Source organism: Microcebus murinus, chromosome 30 (genome assembly GCF_040939455.1).
Source record: "Microcebus murinus isolate Inina chromosome 30, M.murinus_Inina_mat1.0, whole genome shotgun sequence".
Taxonomy (NCBI): Eukaryota; Metazoa; Chordata; class Mammalia; order Primates; family Cheirogaleidae; genus Microcebus; species Microcebus murinus.
Window position 1 is genome coordinate 4,215,711 of NC_134133.1, and position 19,845 is coordinate 4,235,555.

Here is a 19,845-nt window from a genome sequence, read left to right on the forward strand (position 1 = left end):
GCGGCAGCCCGGGCCATGTTCAGCCGGAGCTCCCGGAAAAGACTCTCCGGCCGCCCGGTGAGTGTCCCCCGCTCCAGCGGGGCGGAGCGCCGGGCACCTGCAGGCGGCCGCCCGCGCCCGCGCCCGGCCCCGCTGCGCCCCGCGCCCGCGCACCTGTGGCCCCAGGTAAGCGGCCCCCGCGGGCGGGGCGCGTCGGGGCGCGGTGGGGGGCGCGGGAAGGGGCCAGTCCCGACCCCTCCAGGGCCGGGGGTGGGGTGGGGGTAGAGAGTCAGACCCACACCGTGGCCTTTAGTGTCACAGTCTAGGGCGCGGGGGGGGGGAACCCCCAAAAGCCCCTTCCCTCTCGTCTCCCCTTAAGGCAGGTGGGAACCCCAGCGGCCGGCCAGCCGCTTGGAGCTCTCGCCAGCCGGGGACTTGGAGTTCGGGGGGCTAGCTTTTGGGGCGTCCCCCTGTCGTCCCTTTTTCTGGGAGCACTGGCCGGGGCCAGGGCGCGCGCGCGCGCGCAATGGGCGCTTCTCGCGGACCCTGGGGAAAACAGAAAGGTCTGGCTTTTGTTGTTCTTAGAAACCCGTGGCCAGGGTGTCCGGGGGAGACAAAGCCCCAGCCAGGGCCGTTTCTGGGTGCTTCGGTGCCCGCGCCGGGGAGGTGGCCCGCAGGGGTCCGCGCGCAATGCCCGGGGGGCAGGAGGCCACCGCGGGGGCGCCCGCAGCGCCCCGCCCGGGTGTCCACACGTCCAGAGGGACAGCTGAGTCCAGTCGCCCAGGAGATGGGGGCGGGAGGGACAGGCCTTCCTGCCCAGGAGCCCGGTGGGGCTTTGGAGAGAGACATGCGAGTGTTGTCTTTTTGTTTTGAAGTTGACCGGCCCGGGGAGGGTAGAACGAGGCCAGCCGTGCACCGCCTGTGGTGACCAGTGTCCCGGGTTCGCCCTGCACAAATGGAGGTAGGACTCCTTGCACGCACGCCGCTGCAGCGAGGAAAAAAAAATTGCACGCGTATATACATAGAAATATCTGCACTGCCCACCCCACCTCACTTGCAAGTCACATGGAAGGAATGCAAAGGCGGCTCCTTTAAGAGCAGAGCTACATCTGCTACGAATATTGAAGGTGGAAGTGGTGGCCAGACACGGGGGGCTGCAGAGCGCGGGTCTGGGGCTGCATTTGCCTGTTGGGAGAGCTTCAGATCCCTTCTCCCCCTGGCATTGTGTATCCGGGTAACCCACGCCCCAAACAAGTCGCCCCGGGCATGGCAGCGCTGCCCCGTGCCACGGTGCAAAAACAGGCTTCCCCGGACTCGCTGGTGTTTCCAGTTGTGTTTTTGATTCAGCCCCTGCAACTCTGCGTCCCCGCCGCAAACCCACCACTGCCTGCCTGCGCCGTGTCAACCCTCTTCGCCCGCCAGATGTTTCTTATTAATGTGCTTTGCGTGTTGACTTCCAGGCAGCCCCGGCCTGGCTTGGAATGATTATGTTCGGGACCCGAGGGATCTGGGTGCCCTGCCCTGGGGTGCATCTGGCGGCTGGGGAAAGTTGGGGTGCAAGCTTGCAGTCTGCCCCGGGGTGCATCTGGCGCCAGGCTGGGGCTTGGGCTAGGGAAAGTTGGGGTGCAAGCTTGCAGTCTGCCCCGGGGTGCATCTGGTGGCTGGGGGCTTGGGCTAGGGAAAGTTGGGGTGTAAGCTTGCAGTCTGCCCCGGGGTGCAACTGGCGGCTGGGGGCTCGGGCTGGGGAAAGTTGGGGTGCAAGCTTGCAGTATGCTCCGGGGTGCAACTGGCGGCTGGGGGCTCAGGCTGGGGAAAGTTGGGGTGCAAGCTTGCAGTCTGCTCTGGGGTGCATCTGGCAGCTGGGGCTCGGGCTGGGGAAAGTTGGGTGCAAGCTTGCAGTCTGCCCCGGGGTGCAACTGGTGGCTGGGGAAAGTTGGGGTGCAAGCTTGCAGTCTGCTCTGGGGTGCAACTGGCGGCTGGGGGCTCGGGCTGGGGAAAGTTGGGGTGCAAGCTTGCAGTCTGCTCTGGGGTGCATCTGGCAGCTGGGGCTCGGGCTGGGGAAAGTTGGGGTGCGAGCTTGCAGTCTGCCCCGGGGTGCAACTGGCAGCTGGGGGCTCAGGATGGGGAAAGTTGGGGTGCGAGCTTGCAGTCTGCCCCGGGGTGCATCTGGCAGCTGGGGCTCGGGCTGGAGAAAGTTGGGGTGCGAGCTTGAGCTCGGGGGCTCTCAGTTTGGTGACATAAAGCAAAGAGGTGACTCCTCCCCCGGCGTCTTCATAAAAAGGAAAAACTGGTGACAGGAGAAAATCGTGCGCTCCCCTAACACATGCTTTCTTGGGTTCCTGCATCTTTCTTCCTTTCTCCGCCACTCATGTGCTGCTTTGAAGAGAGCTGTTTCTGGATCCTGTAATAGGTAGAAAATCCTGCTTTGATTTTTTTTCCCTCCTCTATTCTTGCGTCCCTCTACTTTCCCCACTATTTGCAATGCGTGCTGGGCACCCAGTTATAAGACTCCCAGCGAGGTCCTGCGGAGAAGTGAAAGGCTTTTGTTCCTGCCCCAGATGGGACTGGCAGGCTCCTGGCCTTTGTTTCAGGACACTGAGCACAACCCTTATGGCTCCCGAGCATTTAATAACTTCTGTGTTGCAGTCGAGGCGGGCGACCTTATAAATATGCAATTGGCTGACATAGACATCCATCAGCGGGCACCAACGTTGGAGCCCGAATGTGGGTGTGCAGCTCCGGGTTGGCCCCTCCTTGTGTGTCCCCGATTTCAAAGTGGGTGATACGTGGGGACAAGTGTAAGACGCCTTGTTTGATAAACCAAATCCAGCATGACAAAACTACTGTTGGCTTCGTTTTTTTGGTCCATCTTGTGCGATCATGGGGGTGGGAGAGACAGAATGATGAACAGCTGGGGGAGTGATTTCCAAATTCTCCTTCCTCCCCCACTCTGCAGTGAGTGCTTGGGAGTGACCTTCTGGCTAGAGACCTTGAGTGGCATCGTGGGGCCATGTGCGGGTGTAGCCGGACCTTGTTCCTCCTGGGCTCTGTGACCTCTAGCCTCTGATCACCCACGAGCTCTCCCCGGTTCTCAGTTTCCCTGCTGCTAAGTGAGCACAACCATGGTACCTTCCTCAAAGCACCACTGTAGGGATTAAATAAGATATTGAAAACACATTGTGCAGTCCCAGGTACATACCGTGTTTCCCCAAAAATAAGACCTACCCATAAAATAAGCCCCAGCAGGATGTCTAAGCATTTGTGCAATAGAAGCCCCACCCCGAAAATAAGCCCTAGTGGTGGGCGTGGCTATGAAAATAAGCCCCAGTGGTGGGCGTGGCTATGAAAATAAGCCCTAGTGGTGGGCGTGGCTATGAAAATCAGCCCTAGTGATGGGCGTGGCTATGAAAATCAGCCCTAGTGATGGGCGTGGCTATGAAAATAAGCCCTAGTGCTGGGCGTGGCTATGAAAATAAGCCCTAGTGCTGGGCGTGGCTATGAAAATAAGCCCTAGTGCTGGGCGTGGCTATGAAAATAAGCCCTAGTGATGGGCGTGGCTATGAAAATAAGCCCTAGTGTTGGGCGTGGCTATGAAAATAAGCCCTAGTGCTGGGCGTGGCTATGAAAATAAGCCCTAGTGCTGGGCGTGGCTATGAAAATAAGCCCTAGTGATGGGCATGGCTATGAAAATAAGCCCTAGTGACGGGTGTGGCTACGCAGCGCATCTGCACAACCCATGCATGTTGTCGCGGAGTGGGAAAGAACACGAGCAGCCCTTCTCATCTGCCCCGTGACAGCTCTAGTGCTCGACAGGAGAGATCGGGGCCGATGGTTCTAAAGGAAATAGAGTCGCAAGACATTCAGGATGGCATTCAGGGTTTGAAGAGTGAGGATGATGTTCCAGAAGAAGACAACTTCACTCTATTTGAATCAATGTGGGTGGTTGTCCCGTACTTTAAAAAAATAACACATCCCCTGAAAATAAGCCCTGGGGTGTCTTCTTGAGGAAAAATAAATATAAGACCCTGTCTTATTTTCGGGGAAACACGGTAGTAAATATTCGCTCATTTTGCTAATTATTTTTAGCTTGCTCCCAACCACTGCCCAGGAAGACACATAACTGGCACCTGTGAGGATGCTAGGTGTCCCCTGGCCACTCAGTCCTTTAGGATCGCCACTTCTTCTGGGAGAACTTGAAGCCACTTTGAGGCAGCTAAGTTTTCTGATGGGAAGACAAGCGTTTTATGTTCAGCCCATTATGGAGCGACTCTTTGGGAAGGAAAACCGTTCATCAGGCTTAGTCAGATGTTCATGTCGGAGGGATTTCCCTACCAGCAGCAGAAAGGCGTTGTCACCGGGCGCCATGAATGGGGTTTTTATGGCGTCTCCACCGGTGGCTCTTGCCCCCTCCTTTTCCCCAGGGTCATACTTCCAAGTGACCTTTTGGCAAAGAGGGACAACCATTTTTTGAGGGTATAGCATCTCTTCTGTTTGGGCAGTTTGGAATCCACTGTCTTTTCCTCTGCCTGGGGACAGACACCATGAGTCCCCAACCCAGGGGCTGAAGGCTGGCTTTGGTCTGACCCCGGGAGAGTGGGACTCCCCTGACCCCAAATGCCAAGGAGCCCTGAGATCAACAGTCTCTGGCCTCCGCCACTTCCTCGCCCCCAGATGGCCTCTCTCTCTGCTCCGCCCTGGTGCCATTGCAGTCCTTTGTCCCCACGGCAGGCATCTGTTACAAACAGGATAGAGTTGTGTTTCTGCCTCCCAGGCAGGCATGACCGTCCCTGAAGTTCTAGGGAGGAAGCGCGTTGTAAACAAACGCTGCTTCCCTCTTGCATGGTGGGGCTTTGAAGCCCAGGCAGGGCTGGGCTGGCACTTGGCTCCCGCTCTAACAAGCTGCGTGACCTTGGGCATAAAAAACGACTTGTAGGTTCCTTGAGTTTCGTTTTCTCTACTTGTCCAGTTGGGGTCTGTCTGCTGAACAAATATTCGAGTGCCGGCTAGGGATTCCGCAAAGAACCCCACAGACAGGATTCCTGCCCTCCTCCCGGTAATAACATCCGGGGTCCAGAGGTGGCGGCCAGGGGAAGGGCTCTCTGAGGAGGTGACAACGGAGCAGAGACCCGGATGGAGCCTTGGTGTGGAGGATCGTGCAGACCCGAACCTGTTGCAGGAAGCTGCAGTGTCACCATGTCCTGGGCGAGGGTTAGAAATGCCAAGTCTCCAAGCCCTGACCCTGGAGCGACTGGATCAGAACCCGATCTTTAAGGAGATCCCCAGCTGATTCGTGTACCCTTGAAAGATCAAGAGGCCACTAGTTAAAAATCGAGTTTCCTGCTCTGGGGCTTCCTAAGATGGGAGGAGAGATGCCCGAGCTCCCTCGAAGTCTTGTAGATTTCACGGGGATTTCGCGGGGATTTCACGATCCGGCCCCCCAGTTTGGTTGTCACCCACACCTTTAGCCCTTTCCACCCGTTTGCTTTCTTCTCGATTCCTTTATTCTACCCGGGATTTAATTTTTTTAAACACCCCAGGTTTTTACAAAGCGCGGCGGTAGAGTAAAAAACTGGAGTTTCTTTTCATGCAAACTTATTTATTTGGATTTTTTTTTAATATTTCAAATTATTGATACATTCAAAGAGTCATTTTAATCTCTATAGATTTTTCATGGTGGGATATTTTTTGAAGCATTCACCCACACGAAGACCTGGTTTACATGCACGTGTTTCGCAAATATAGATCGTCTCTCTTCTTCCTCCTTTGATTTTTCTGTTAGAACAAACGACACAAGCTTTGTGGGTTTTTTTTTGTTAGGGTGGGGTGAGATTGTATGGAGCTTTCCATCTAAATGTTGGATAATTGGGTTGATAATCCACCCCTGGGAGTTAGTGGACCATCTCTGAATTCTCCAACAAGATCGTGTACTAGTTTCCTAATACATTTCACATGTGTTAATCGGGTTTTCAGTTTTGGCGTTCTTTGTACGATATATAGGAATTTACAACACTGGCCTCAAGCCCCCAGATAAACAACGTGCGCCACCATTTCAGAGTCTTCCTCATAAAACATTGCAGTGATCAGCTATCTCAACACCCCCCACACGCTTTGTATAGTTGGTCACGACCTTGGGTTTGAGAACTATGTGGCCCCACGTACGAGCTGCCCCCCATGCTAACCGCGTGGAGTCACACCCGACATCCCGAGTGCAAAGGGTTAGGTGGAAAATCTGGGGGGTGGGCGGGGGGGGTTCAGGGTTTCTAGAACAAGTGACAACGAACAGGCATGCATGTGTCTTGGAGAAGAGGGAGCTCACAGTTGCCAGCACCAGGTCCCGCCTCCACCCCACGTGGGGCAGGGGCGGAGCGGCCGTGGTCCCGGCTCCCAACAGGTGGCTGAGCCTGGGAGAAGCACCCTCTCACGGTGGCCTCCAGGAATCCCACAGGGCTGGGGCTGCGGAGGGAATTTTCACTAAGAGGAGGATTAAGGCATCTTCGTGGACCGTGGCCGGAACAACCTCATGAGTAACTGAGCACTTGGTGTGCTCCGAGACAAGGTAGCTTTCAGAGCGAGGTTAATTGGCCTTGCCTCTTTGCAACCAGTTTGTTCAGGGGAGACAAAGATGGCCACGTGTGCGGTGACAATTTGCTTTCTACGTGCCCAGGAACTGATGCACAATAATAGTAATCCCAAAACAACAGCAGCAATAACCAGTGCTTACTCTGGTCGGGTGCCACGCTTCCGTTGTTTAGACCAGGCGTCCTCAAACTTTTTAAACAGGGGGCCAGTCCACTGTCCCTCAGGCCGTTGGAGGGCCGGACTATAGTTTTTTTAAAAAAAAAACTATGAACAAATTCCTATGCACACTGCACATGTCTTATTTCAAAGTAAAAAAACAAAGGGGCAAAAACACCCGCATGTGGCCCTCGGGCCGCAGTTTGAGGCCGCCTGGTTTAGAGCCATTTTTATTTAATTCTCACCAGGTGTTACAAGGTAGATGTGATTGTTTTTCTGGTGCTGAGGGTTGTTAAATAAATTATCTTAGGTCGCCTGGGTAGGAAGAACTGCTGGAATTTGGCTGCAAAATCGAATTTAGCTCATTTTCTTGTGATTCACTGTCTCTTACTACTTATTCTAAGGCAGTGGTCGCAAAGCCTTGAGTCTAATCCAGGTTTTGATGGATCTGCACAGCTTATTAAAGAAGGAGGCTTTTTTTCTAGCAATACAATCCAGGTTTCTAGCTTCTCTTGAAAAATCTGAAGATGGGGTCACTTCGGGGCCACTTTTCCTACGTGACAGTAACTGGCAGGACATGAGTAGTCTCTGTTTAGAGGGGCGTGACCTTGGTTCTCTGTCGTCTCCAACATTTAGGGACCTCTTCAAATATTTAGGCTACCTGCCAGGTACCGGAAATGATTGGAGTTTGTAGATCCTAAACGAGCCATCCTCATCTCTCCAAAAAAGGTTTCTAAAAATAGTTAAGCTTCTCCGGTAGTTACCGTTCTAAAAGCATGGAGGATGCCAGGCACGTGTTTGACATCCTTTGGACCTTATCATTTGTTACAGCCCTGGGCGAGGGGTGCAGTTATTGACACCCATTTTAATGGCTAAGGAAACTGAGTCTCAGAGAGGGTCAACTATCTGCCTGAGGTTGCACAGCCAACTAGTCAGTGGTATTCTGACTTCAAAAGTCTGTGTTCTGGCCCGGAACTTCAAACATCACTTGCATGTGAATTACCAGGAGATCTTGTTCAAATTCAGATTCCAATTTTGTATGTTTGAGGTGGGGCCTGAGATTTTGCCTGCCTTTCTTTCTTTCTTTCCTTTCTCTCTCTCTCTGTTTCTTTTTCTTTCTTCTTTCCTCCCTCCCTCAATCCCTCCCTCCTTTCCTTCCTTCCTTCCTTCCTTTTTTATAGAGACAGACTAGAGTGCAGTGGCATGATCCTAGCTCACTATAACCTCAAACTCCCAACCTCAATCGATCCTCCCATCTCAGCCTCCCAAGTAGCTAGGACTACCGGAAGATGCCACGAAACCCGGCTAATTCTTTTACGTTTTTTCTAGAGGTGGGATCTCACTATGTTGCCCAGGCTGGCGTCAAATTCCCAGCCTCAAGCAATCCTCCCCCCTCGGCCTCCCAAAAGATTTTGCATTTCTAACAAGCTCCAAGACCGGTCTAGGGACCAGACGTTGAATAGTGAGGGTCTAGGTCATGGTCAGCAAACTGGGCCAGCTGGTCAAACCTGATCCTTCACCCATTTTGTGTGGTTCACGAGGTGCATTTTTAAGTGGTTGGGGGAAAAATTGAAAGAAGAAGAATATTTCATGATGCATGAAAATTATTTAACATGCAAATTTTGGTGCCCATAAATGAGGTATTCTGAACAAAGTCATGCCTGTTTGTTTACATCTTGTTTATGGGCTGTTTTGGTGCTGCAGTGGTGCAGCTGGTAGCTGGAGCTGAGATGGTTTGGCTCTGAAACCCTAAAACATGAAGTATCTGGCTCTTTGCAAAAAATGTTTGCTGACCCCTGGTCTATACCACTATCTAGAACAGGGGTCCTCAAGCTTTGTAAACAGGGGGCCAGTCCACTGTCCCTCGGGCCATTGGAGATTGTGCACTGTGGGCCTGGGACCAGTCGGCTGCTAAGCAGGACAGGCAGCGGGGGCAAAAACACCCGCTGGCTGCATAAATGTGCTAGGCGGCCTGCGTGTGGCCCTCGGGTTGTACTTTGATGACGCCTGCTCTAGGGCAATATGCTAGCAGTTTCTCTCGGTTTAGAGTAAAAGGGTCTGAGAATCTTCTGGAATCGGGGCTGGAGGACACATCCCCTCCAACCTGGATGTGAGCTCTGGTCAAATCAAAGGCAGCCAAAGAACCAGGGCGCAGACCAAAGCGATCTCTCTTACTGGGCCCGAGCAGAAGAGGCTCGCAAGACCGGATCAATGAACCTCCGGTGGCTTCTAAGCCCCCTTGTAATCCCTTTAACGTTTGGGCTTTGCAGATAAATGCAGATGGGGCTGGAGCATTAAAAGGCGGGCTCTCCGATCGAGCTTCCCGGAGTCCCAGTTTCATGGGCCGCTGACAAGGGAAGCCCGGAGCAGGGGGGAGCATTGCAAGTTTGCTGTGATTATGCAGAGCGGTTGGTCTCCAGACGACGGGACACTTTTGGTCATGGTGCAGTCGCTCGCTGCAGAGGCAGGACTGACTGGGGCAGCCAAGGCTGCTCCCTGAAAAGCATCTTTCCTCAGTTGCCCTGGCGATCGTGTTGATGGATGACAGAGGCAGTAATTCGAGGCGACGCTGGCCCGGCTTCCTTCAGCGGGTTGTAATTTGGCCAAAGAAGTGGGTTCCCACCGATTATTTTGCTTGGGCTGGAAAACACTCTGTCTAAATCAATTGACTTGCCAAGAAAAGGGAAAACAAGAGAAAGAGAAAAAGAAAGAGAGGGAAAGATTTATGCCTAGAATATTTAAGGCAGGGAGAAGGACGCTTAGCCAGCTAAGAAGGTCCCTGATCATGGCATTTAATAATATACTTGATAGAAGATGCAATATCTCATAGGGTTTTCCTCTAGACCAGGGGTCCTCAAACTTTGTAAACAGGGAGGGCCAGGTCACTGTCCCCCAGACCGTTGGAGAGTGTGCACTGTGGGCCCGGGACGAGTCGGCTGCTAAGCAGGACAGGCAGCGGCGGCAAAGACACTGGGCGGGCCGGATGAATGTTCTTGGCAGCCCACGGGCCATAGTTTGAGGACGCCTGCTCTAGAGGAAATATATCCGTTTATCCAAATATATCAAGATTAATCTCTCTGGTTTTTTTTTTAAAAAAATAGACGCAGCTATTATAGAAGATACAAAATCTCTCTCTCGCACACATATGCATCTAAAACATACATATCACAGAGAGGAAAATACTTCTTAGCCGTACCTTCTAGACTGGGAGTCGGCAAACCAGCTGGTGGGCCCAAATTAGCCTGCTACCTGTTTTGTATAGCATGCTGGCTAAAAATGGTTTTCACATTTTTAAATGGTTGAAGCAAAATGAGAAGAAGAGTCACGTTTTGTGGCATGTGGAAACTGCACAAAGTCTCAGTTTCGAGGTCCATAAATAAAGTTGCATGGGAACGCAGCCATGCTCATTCATGTAGTGGCATCTGAGGCTGCTCTGGCAATGGCTGAGTGGTGGAGACAGGACTTATGCCCCACAAAACTGAAGCATTTGCTACCTGGCTCCATAGGAAAGCAGTTTGCTGACCCCTAAGCTGGAGCCATGTGTTTCCTTAGATTCAATCAAATTATTTCTTAATATTACTTTACAGGCCGGGCGCGGTGGCTCACGCCTGTCATCCGGGCACTCTGGAGGCCAAGGCGGGAGGATCGCTCAAGGTCAGGAGTTCGAGACCAGCCTGAGCAAGAGTGAGACCCGTCTCTACTATAAATAGAAAGAAATTAATTGGCCAACTAAAAATGTATAGAAAACATTAGCCGGGCATGGTGGCGCATGGCTGTAGTCCCAGCTACTCGGGAGGCTGAGGCAGGAGGATCGCTTGAGCCCAGGAGTTTGAGGTTGCTGTGAGCGAGGCTGACGCCACGGCACTCTAGCCTGGGCAACAGAGTGAGACTCTGTCTCACCCCTCAAAAAAAAAAATTACAGAAAATGTGCATTCTACATACTGTCTTTTATAGCTTACTTTTTTCGTACTTAGAAATACTTTGGAGATATCCTTCCATGTCAGTCTATAAAGGGCTAAAAGGTCTAATACATTTCTTAGCTTTTAGAATCCATTGTGTGGATTCTCAACTGAGTCAAAAATTTCTCCATTCATGGCCACTTTGGTGGTTTTCCATTGTTCCCGATTATATACTATAGGACACTAGCTTTTCTTACGCTACAACATGCCTGTGTGCATTTGCCCAATTTTATGTTTCTGTGGGGTAGTTGCAATTGCTCAATCAGAGGATAGTCACATTTAAAATTTTAAGAGCTCTTGCCAAATTGGCCTCCAAAATGATGGTGCCCGTTTCTAGCCCCCTTCTTTTAAAAATGTGAGCGTATCTGTGTGCTCTTTGGGCTGAAGCTTGGAAATATTCAGCTTGTACAGCAACCTGGTAATTAATTCTTATTTAATTACCCCGAGTGACAATTTATGCCTTCCGAATAGTGAGAAAACAACAGAGTATCAATGTCAGTCATTGTTTTTTTTTTTTTTCAAAATAAATGTTATTTGTTTTTAATCATAAATAATGATGCCCACACACACTCTGTTGGAAGGTTGCCATTCATCCTAATGCTTTCGTAGTTTAAGGTTTGCGAGATGAGGGAGAACCTAATAAATTTGTTATTTTGTGGTCTCTTGGTTCAAAAGGCTCAAGGGTTTCCCTTTAACCCTGTGATTGATGAGTATCCCAGAGGGATTTCTCTACGGAGAGGAGGAGGGTTCCCTAATGGGAATGATTCCCAGATCTTGAGCTTTTTAAGATCAGAGAGATTCTACCGTGGGGTTGATCTCTGGGGAGAAATGTGTATTTCCAGCCAGTGTTGTAGAAACTTCTATGAAGCTTGTAGAGGCTTATTATATGGGAGCATTATAACCAAGAGGTTTAAAAGACAGGTTTTGAAGACAGATTGCTGGGATTGTGGGTGTTTTGTTCTGTCTCTTACTAGCCAAATGGCCTTGGCCAACTGACTTAACTCCAGCCTTAATCTCCAGCCTCGGTTTTCCGATCCGAGAAATGGGGTTGCTATTACTTGTCTTGTGAGGTTGTTTTGGGGCAACGCATGTCATGTTCCCCCCCCACCGTACGTGGCTGATAGCTGGCGCTGATGTTATTAATAATAAATAGGTGCTTGTGGTTTTAAGAGGAGTTTAATGGAAACAGGACGTGATAAAGGAGTAAGAAGATCTGAGTTCAAGACCCTGGAAATTGTAGGTCATGTCATGGATAATAAGTCACTTCCTAATCATGGGCAAAGCCCTTCATTAGTTAAATGGGAGTGATGATTCTTGTCTCACGGACTAAAGCAGAAGAGATAGAATGGAGCCCCTCCTTACGTGGGACTTCAGGTTCTAAAGGAATGAAACTCCTGGCAGAATGGTACATTCATATTGCATGTCACACGCTCACCTAGTGGCTCATGCGCTTTAGGTGACTAGCGTTTGGTAGAATCGGACCCTAAACCCTCACGATCTCTTTGCCTAAGCGAAATATGCACATGATGTTTATAAAAATGGTTTGCAAGCTATAAGAGAAAGGTATCTTTCAAATTCTGCCCCTGGGATCAGTGTATAAAAAGGGGCTTCCGGCTGGGCAAGGTAGCTCATGCCTATCATCCTAGCACTCTGGGAGGCCGAGGCGGGAGGATCGCTCAAGGTCAGGAGTTCGAAACCAGCCTGAGCAAAAGCAAGACCCGATCTCTACTAAAAATAGAAAAAAATTAGCCAGGGATGGTGGCCCATGCCTGTAGTCCAGCTGCTCGGGAGACTGAGGCAGGAGGATTGCTTGAGCCCAGGAGTTGGAGGTTGCTGTGAGCGAGGCTGACGCCACGGCACTCACTCTAGCCCGGGCAACAGAGTGAGACTCTGTCTCAAAAAAAAAAAAAAAAAAAAGGGTGGGGGCTTCTTTTGGGTTCTGTGTCTCACCGATTAGACAGTGAGAAATTCGTATCCAAGTTGAGAATCACACAGCATTAAGGAAATTCTTCATCAGTGTCACCCTTGCCTGCTTAATAAGTATGAGTTTTTGTGGCCATGCTAAACAAATGTAAATGCATTTAAAGATCACAAGTGCTTAAGGAGAAGCTCACTCTTCTGAGGCCTGAGAAATAAGGATCTTTGTGCAATATTTGAACCTGAGATCACACCCTGGAAACTCCTGAGATTAGATCTGGCCTGTAGGTGTATTTTGTTAGCATTGAGCAGGATCTTACATTTTGAATTACCATGTTTCCCTGAAAATAAGACAGGGTCTCATATTTAGTTTTCCTCAAGAAGACACCCTAGGGCTTATTCTCAGGGGATGTGTTTTTTTTTTTTTTTTTTTTAAGTACAGTACAACCATCCACATTGATTCAAATACAGTGAAGTCGTCTTCTTCTGGAACATCATCATCACTCTCCAAACCCTGAATCCCATCCTAAATGTCTTGCGACTCTGTTTCCTTTAGAACCACTGGCCCCGATCTCTCCTGTGGAGCCATAGAGCTGTCACGGGGCAGATGAGAAGGGCTGCTCGTGTTCTTTCCCGCTCCGAGATGACATGCATGGGTTGTGCAGATGCGCTGCGTAGCCACGCCCATCACCAGGGCTTATTTTCATAGCCACGCCCAGCACTAGGGCTTATTTTCATAGCCACGCCCACCACCAGGGCTTATTTTCATGTAAAATGGGTGCACTTTTTTTTTTCTTTTTTCTTTTTTTTTTTTTTTGATAAAAGCATTTTTAACCCTTTGCACTCACTTGCTTTTTTCTCATTTTCCACTTGACATTATCCACACTCGACATCCGAGTGCAAAGGGGTAAGCCAGGTTTACTTCTTATTTTATTTTATTTTATTTTATTTTATTTTATTTTATTTTATTTTATTTTATTTTATTTTTGAGACAGAGTCTCACTGTGTTGCCCAGGCTAGAGTGAGTGCCGTGGCGTCAGCCTCGCTCACAGCAACCTCAAACTCCTGGGCTCAAGCGATCCTTCTGCCTCAGTCTCCCAAGTAGCTGGGACTACAGGCATGTGCCACCGTGCCTGGCTAATTTTTTCTATATATATTTGTTGGTCAATTAATTTCTTTCTCTTTATAATAGAGACGGGGTCTCGCTCTTGCTCAGGCTGGTTTCGAACTCCTCACCTCGAGCGATCCTCCCGCCTCGGCCTCCCAGAGTGCTAGCATGACAGGCGTGAGCCACCACGCCCGGCCCACTTCTTATTTTAAATTAATTTTGATGCACTTGTTGGATAATAAATGTCTGGCTTAGACAATTTGGAAAATGCGGCAAACTCAAGTGATTTCTGGAAAAAAAAAATAGCATAACTCCATCATCTAGTAATGAATACTCTTAGTGTTAGGTTGTGATTTCCTTCTAGTCTGTTTTTCTTGCCGTGGAGTTTTACACGGTTGTGTTGGCTTCCTAGAATTGCTGGAACAAATTACTGTCAACTGGGTGACTTAAAATGACAGAAGCTTATTTTTCTCACATTTCTGGCGGCTTGAGGCCCCAAATCAAGGTGTCTGCAGGATCGATTCCTGCTTGAGGCTCCAAGGGCAATCTCTTCTATGTCGCCGTCCTAGCTTCTTGTGGCTGCTGGCATCTTTGGGGTTCTGGGCCGTGGGTACGTCACTCCTGTCTCTGGCTCTGTTGTCACTTGGCATGTTCTTTGTGTCTCTTATAAGGACTTATTGAATTTAGACCCACCCTAATCCAGCCTGCTCTCATCTCAAGATCCTTAACCTCATTACATCTGCAAAGAATTTTTTCCAAATGAGGTCACATTTGGAGGTGACATGTCTTTTGGGGGGACCACTATTCAATCCACTGTAATAGTTATGACAATAAAGCATAAAGCACATGCAGGTTTCTTTTTTTTTTTTTCTTCTTTGAGACAGGATCTTGCTCTGTGGCCCGGGCTGCAGTGCCGTGGCGTCAGCATAGCTCACTGCAGCCTCTAACCCCTGGGCTCAGGCGATCCTCCTGCCTCAGCCTCCCGAGTAGCTGAGACTACAGGCACATGCCGCTGCACCTGGCTAATTCTTTTTTTTTTTTTTTTTTTTGAGACAGAGTCTCACTCTGTCACCGGGGCTAGAGTACCATGGCATCAGCCTAGCTCACAGCAACCTCAAACTCCCGGGCTCAAGCGATCCTCCTGTCTCAGCCTCCCGAGTAACTGGGACTACAGGCATGCGCCACCATACTCGGCTTATTTTTTCTATATATTTTTAGTTGGCCAATTAATTTCTTTCTATTTTTAGTAGAGACGGGGTCTCGCTCTTGCTCAGACCCGGTTTCGAACTTCTGACCTTCAGCGATCCTCCTGCCTCGGCCTCCCAGAGTGCTGGGATTACAGGTGTGAGCCACCGTGTCCGGCCCTGGCTAACTTTTTGTAGAGACGCTGTCTTGCTCTTGCTCAGGCTGGTCTTGAAGTCCTGGCCTCAAGAGAGCCTCCCGCCTCGGCCTCCCAGAGTGCTAGGATTACAGGTGTGAGCCACCGCGCCCAACCCAAACACAGTTTTATATTCTAAAGCAATGTGCTCCAGTAGAACTTTCTGCATATATTATCTGTGAAAGGTGGTGGCACTGGTTAAGTTAAGGGCGGGGCCTTAACCTTGGGGCAGCCGTGTGAGGAATGCATGATTGTGTGATTGTAACAGGCACAGTTGCATGCTTGCAACAGGAAGCAATTGCACAGGCTGCTGCAAATGCATGGCATTCCGTGATGGAATTTGCTGCCCCTGTATTGATGAGGTCAGCCCTCTGAGCCAGCTGAGCCCAGGTCACTCTACTGAGTCCATCCATCTTCTCTTGGCTTTTGTTGAACCTTGCCAGGGCGATGGATAGGAAATGAACTGGTAGTGTGTGCACAGTTATTTGGAGGAAGAGCTTTCGGCCCTGGGGCCTTTCAATTAACGTCTGGGTAATAAATCCACTTTCAAAGGAAAAGAACAGGCTTCCTTAGAAAAGGAAACGCTTAGCAATTTTAGAAATGGGTCCCATCTCCACAAAATCCTGCCAAAGCTGGCTCACTCCATCCCCCACTTCTCTGTAAATACAACCAGAAAAAAATGTATATCATTAATTGTACTTTCTACTCTCTGATTTCTTTAAATCCAGTGGGAAAGGATCTAGGTTTACCAGAATATAAATGATCTGAAGTAATAACAGATCATGATTTTTTTTTTCTTTTTTAAGACAGAGTCTCGCTTTGTTGCCCAGGCTAGAGTGAGTGCCGTGGCGTCAGCCTAGCTCACAGCAACCTCCAACTCCTGGGCTCAAGCGATCCTCCTGCCTCAGCCTCCCGAGTAGCTGGGACTACAGGCATGCGCCACCATGCCCGGCTAATTCTATATATATTAGTTGGTCAATTAATTTCTTTCCGTTTATAGTAGAGACGGGGTCTCACTCTTGCTCAGGCTGGTTTCGAACTCCTGACCTTGAGCGATCCGCCCGCCTCGGCCTCCCAGAGTGCTAGGATTACAGGCATTAGCCACCCGGGCTGGGCCCAGATTATGATTTTTTATCATCATCCTATTAGCTATCCTTAATTTAACATTTACAATATGCTGGGGATATCATAGTCTAAGCACGCTTGCATTTTCCTATTAAATTCTTAAAGCCATTTATGAGATAGACATCATTATTCACACGAGGAAACTGGGGTTGCTGCAAATGTTTAAGTGACAGGCAGACTTCAGAGACACTGCAGGGTCACTTCTAGACCACTGCAATAAAGTGAATGTTGCAATAAAAGCAAGTCACACAAAGTTTTTGGTCTCCCAGTGCAGATATAAAAGTTATGTTTATATTATACTGTAGTCTATTAAGTGTGCAATAGCATCTTGTCAGAAAAGACAATGCACATACCTTGATTTAAAAATACAGTGGCTCACGCCTGTCATCCTAGCACTCTGGGAGGCCGAGGCGGGCAGATTGCTCGAGGTCAGGAGTTCGAAACCAGCCTGAGCAAGAGCGAGACCCCGTCTCTACTATAAATAGAAAGAAATTAATTGGCCAACTAATATATATAGAAAAAATCATCCGGGCATGGTGGCGCATGCCTGTAGTCCCAGCTACTCGGGAGGCTGGGGAAGGAGGATCGCTTGAGCCCAGGAGTTGGAGGTTGCTGTGAGCGAGGCTGACGCCACGGCACTCACTCTAGCCTGGGCAACAAAGCGAGACTCTGTCTCAGAAAAAGAAAATAAAAAAATGAAAAATATAAATAAATAAAAATACTTTATTGCTAAAAGGTGGCAATGACTATCTCAGCCTTCCGTTGAGTCTTAATGTTTTGTTTTTTTTTTTTGCTGCTCAAGGGTCTTGCATATTGGTGGCTACTGATTGATTAGGGTGGCGGTGACCAGAGGTTAAGGTAGCTGTGGCAATTGCTTAAGATAAGAGCCCTGTGCGGGCTGCCACTTCGATGGACTCTTCCTTCTGCAAAAGGTTTCTCTGGAGCGCGTGACACTGTTTGATCCGCCACGGGACAACTCCTTTCGACATTGGAGTCATTCCTTTCCCAGGCTGTGGCCGCTCTACTCACTGAGTTGCTGGAATGTTCTAAATCCTTGGTGGCCATTTCAGCAATACTCACAGCATCTCCACCAGGAGTAAATTCCATCTCAAGAAACCTCTTTCTTTGGTCACCCATAAGAAGCAGCTCCTCGTCTGTTCAAGTTCCATCCTGAGATTGGATCCAGTTTAGTCGCCTCTTCGAGCTCCACTTGTAGCTCTCTTGTTGTTTCCACCTTTGCGGTCATTCCCTCCACTGAAGCCCCGAAGTCCCCAAAGTCATCCACGAGGGTTGGAATCCACTGATTGCACGCTCCTGCTCACCTGGCTATTTTGACCTCCTCCCATGAATCGCGGGGGTTCTTAATGGCATCTAGAATGCCGAATGCTTTCCAGAGGGTTTTCAGTCGACGTTGCCCAGATCTATCAGAGGATTCGCTATCTATGGCAGCTGTAGCCTTACAAATTATACTTATTAAATAATAAGACTTGAAAGTCAGAGTTACAACTTGATCCATGGGTTGCAGAATGGATCATGAAAGTAACATTCATCTGTGTGTAAATCTCCATTAGAGCTCTTGGGTGACCAGGTACCTTGTCAACAAGCTGTAATAAATTATATATATATATATATATATATATATATTTTTTTTTTTTTTAGACAGAGTCTTGCTCTGTCACCCGGGCTAGAGTGCCGTGGCGTCAGCCTAGCTCACAGCAACCTCCAACTCCTGGGCTCAAGCGATCCTCCTGCCTCAGCCTCCCGAGTAGCTGGGACTACAGGCATGCGCCACCATGCCCAGCTCATTTTTTCTATATATTTTTAGTTGGCCAATTAATTTCTTTCTATTTTTAGTAGAGAAAGGGTCTGGCTCTTGCTCAGACCTGGTTTCGAACTCCTGACCTCAAGTGATCCTCCTGCCTTAGCTTCCCGAGTAGCTGGGACTACGGGCATGTGCCATCATGCCTGGCTAATTTTTTTTTTTTCTGTATATTTTTAGTTGGCCAATTAATTTCTTTCTATTTTTAGTAGAGACGGGGTCTCGCTCTTGCTCAGGCTGGTTTTGAACTCCTGACCTTGAGCGATCCGCCCGCCTCGGCCTCCCAGAGTGCTGGGATTAACAAGCTGTTCATATTTGAAAGAAATCTTTCTTCTGAGCAGCAGGTCTCAGCAGTGGCTGAAGATATTTGGTAAACCATTCTGGAAACACACACGCTGTCGTCCCGGCTTCGTTTAGCCGTTTACAGGGCACAGGCAGAATAGAGATTTAGCAAGATTCTTTGAAGGGCCCCAGGTTTTCCAGAATGTTCAGCGAGCATTGGCTGAGAGTTATCGGCTGCATCGGCCCCTAACGAGAGTCAGCCTGTCCTTTGAACCTTCAAATCCAGGCGTTGACTTTTCCTCTCTAACTAGGAAAGTTCTAGATGGCGTCTTCTTCTAATAGAAGGCCGTTTTGTCTCCACTGAAAATCTGTGGTTTGCTGCGGCTGCCTTTATTAATAATGGTCTTAGCCAGATCTTCTGGAAAACTCTCTCTAGCTGCTCCGTGAGTACTTCCCCACCTTGCACTCTCCTGTTATGGAGACGGCTTCTTTCCTGTTCTTTAATCTTTCTTTTTTATAGACAGCGTCTTGCTCTGCCACCCAGGCGGGAGTGCGCTAGCTTGCTCATAATTCACTGCAGCCTCGACCTCTTGGGCTTAAGCGATCCTCACACCTCAGCCTCCCGAGCAGCTACGACTACAAGCGTGCACCACCTAATTTTTAATTATTTTTTTTTTTTAAGAGACGGGGTCTGGCTGTGTTTCCCCAGCCGGTCTCCAACTCCTGGCCTCGACAGATCCTCCCACCTCAGCCTCCGAAAAGGCTGGGATTGCAGGAGTGAGCCAACCACACCTAGCCCGGCTTCTCTCCTTCAACCTCATGAACCAACTACCTCTGCTGGCTTCCAGCTTTTCTTCTGCAGCTCCCTCACCCCTCTCGGCTCCTCAGGGAAGGGAAGAGAGTTAGGGCCTCGCTCTGGATTAGGTTTCGGTTTCAGGGAACGCCATGGCTGGTTTGGTCCTGTATCCGGGCTACTCGAACATTCTCCATATCAGCAACAAGGCTGTTTAGCTTTCTTATCATTACTGTGTTCTCTGCAGTAGTACTTCCAATTTCCTTCAAGAACTTTCTCTTTGCATTCACAACTTAGCTAACTGGCAAAAGAGGCCTAGCTTTTGGCCTCTCTTGGCTTTTTTTTTTTTTTTTTTTTTAAATCATTTTCATGGTCTGTTTCTTCTTTTTTTTTTTTAACCTTTTTTTTTTTTTTTTTTCGGCATATACTAAATCGAATCCTTTCTAGCTGTTGATTTAAAGTGAAAGACATGTAACTATTCCTTTCACTCAAACCCTTGGGCGTTATTGTAGGGTTATTAATTGACCGAATTTCAATATCATTGTGTCCTGGGGGAATAGGGAGGCCCGAGGAAAGAAAGAGAGGCTGGGAACAGCCTGTTGGTAGAGGAGTATGAGCCACTACACCCGCCACACACGTTGATCCATGAAGTTTGCTTTCCTATGGCCATCGTTTGTGCTGCCCTAAAACAGTTACAATAGTAACGTGAAAGATTACTGGTCACAGATCATCATTGCAGATAGAATAACA

At 49.2% G+C, this 19,845-nt stretch overlaps 1 protein-coding gene across 1 annotated transcript in view; it reads left to right on the forward strand.

The window, feature by feature from the left end:
- Window positions 1-858: 858 nt before the first annotated feature.
- Window positions 859-19,845, forward strand: part of PRICKLE2 (prickle planar cell polarity protein 2) — a 352,714-nt gene continuing 333,727 nt past the window's right edge. Inside the window, exon 1 of the mRNA XM_075998834.1 lies at window positions 859-940. The gene's annotated coding sequence lies outside the window, so the exon portion shown is untranslated. The remainder of the gene's footprint in view (window positions 941-19,845) is intronic.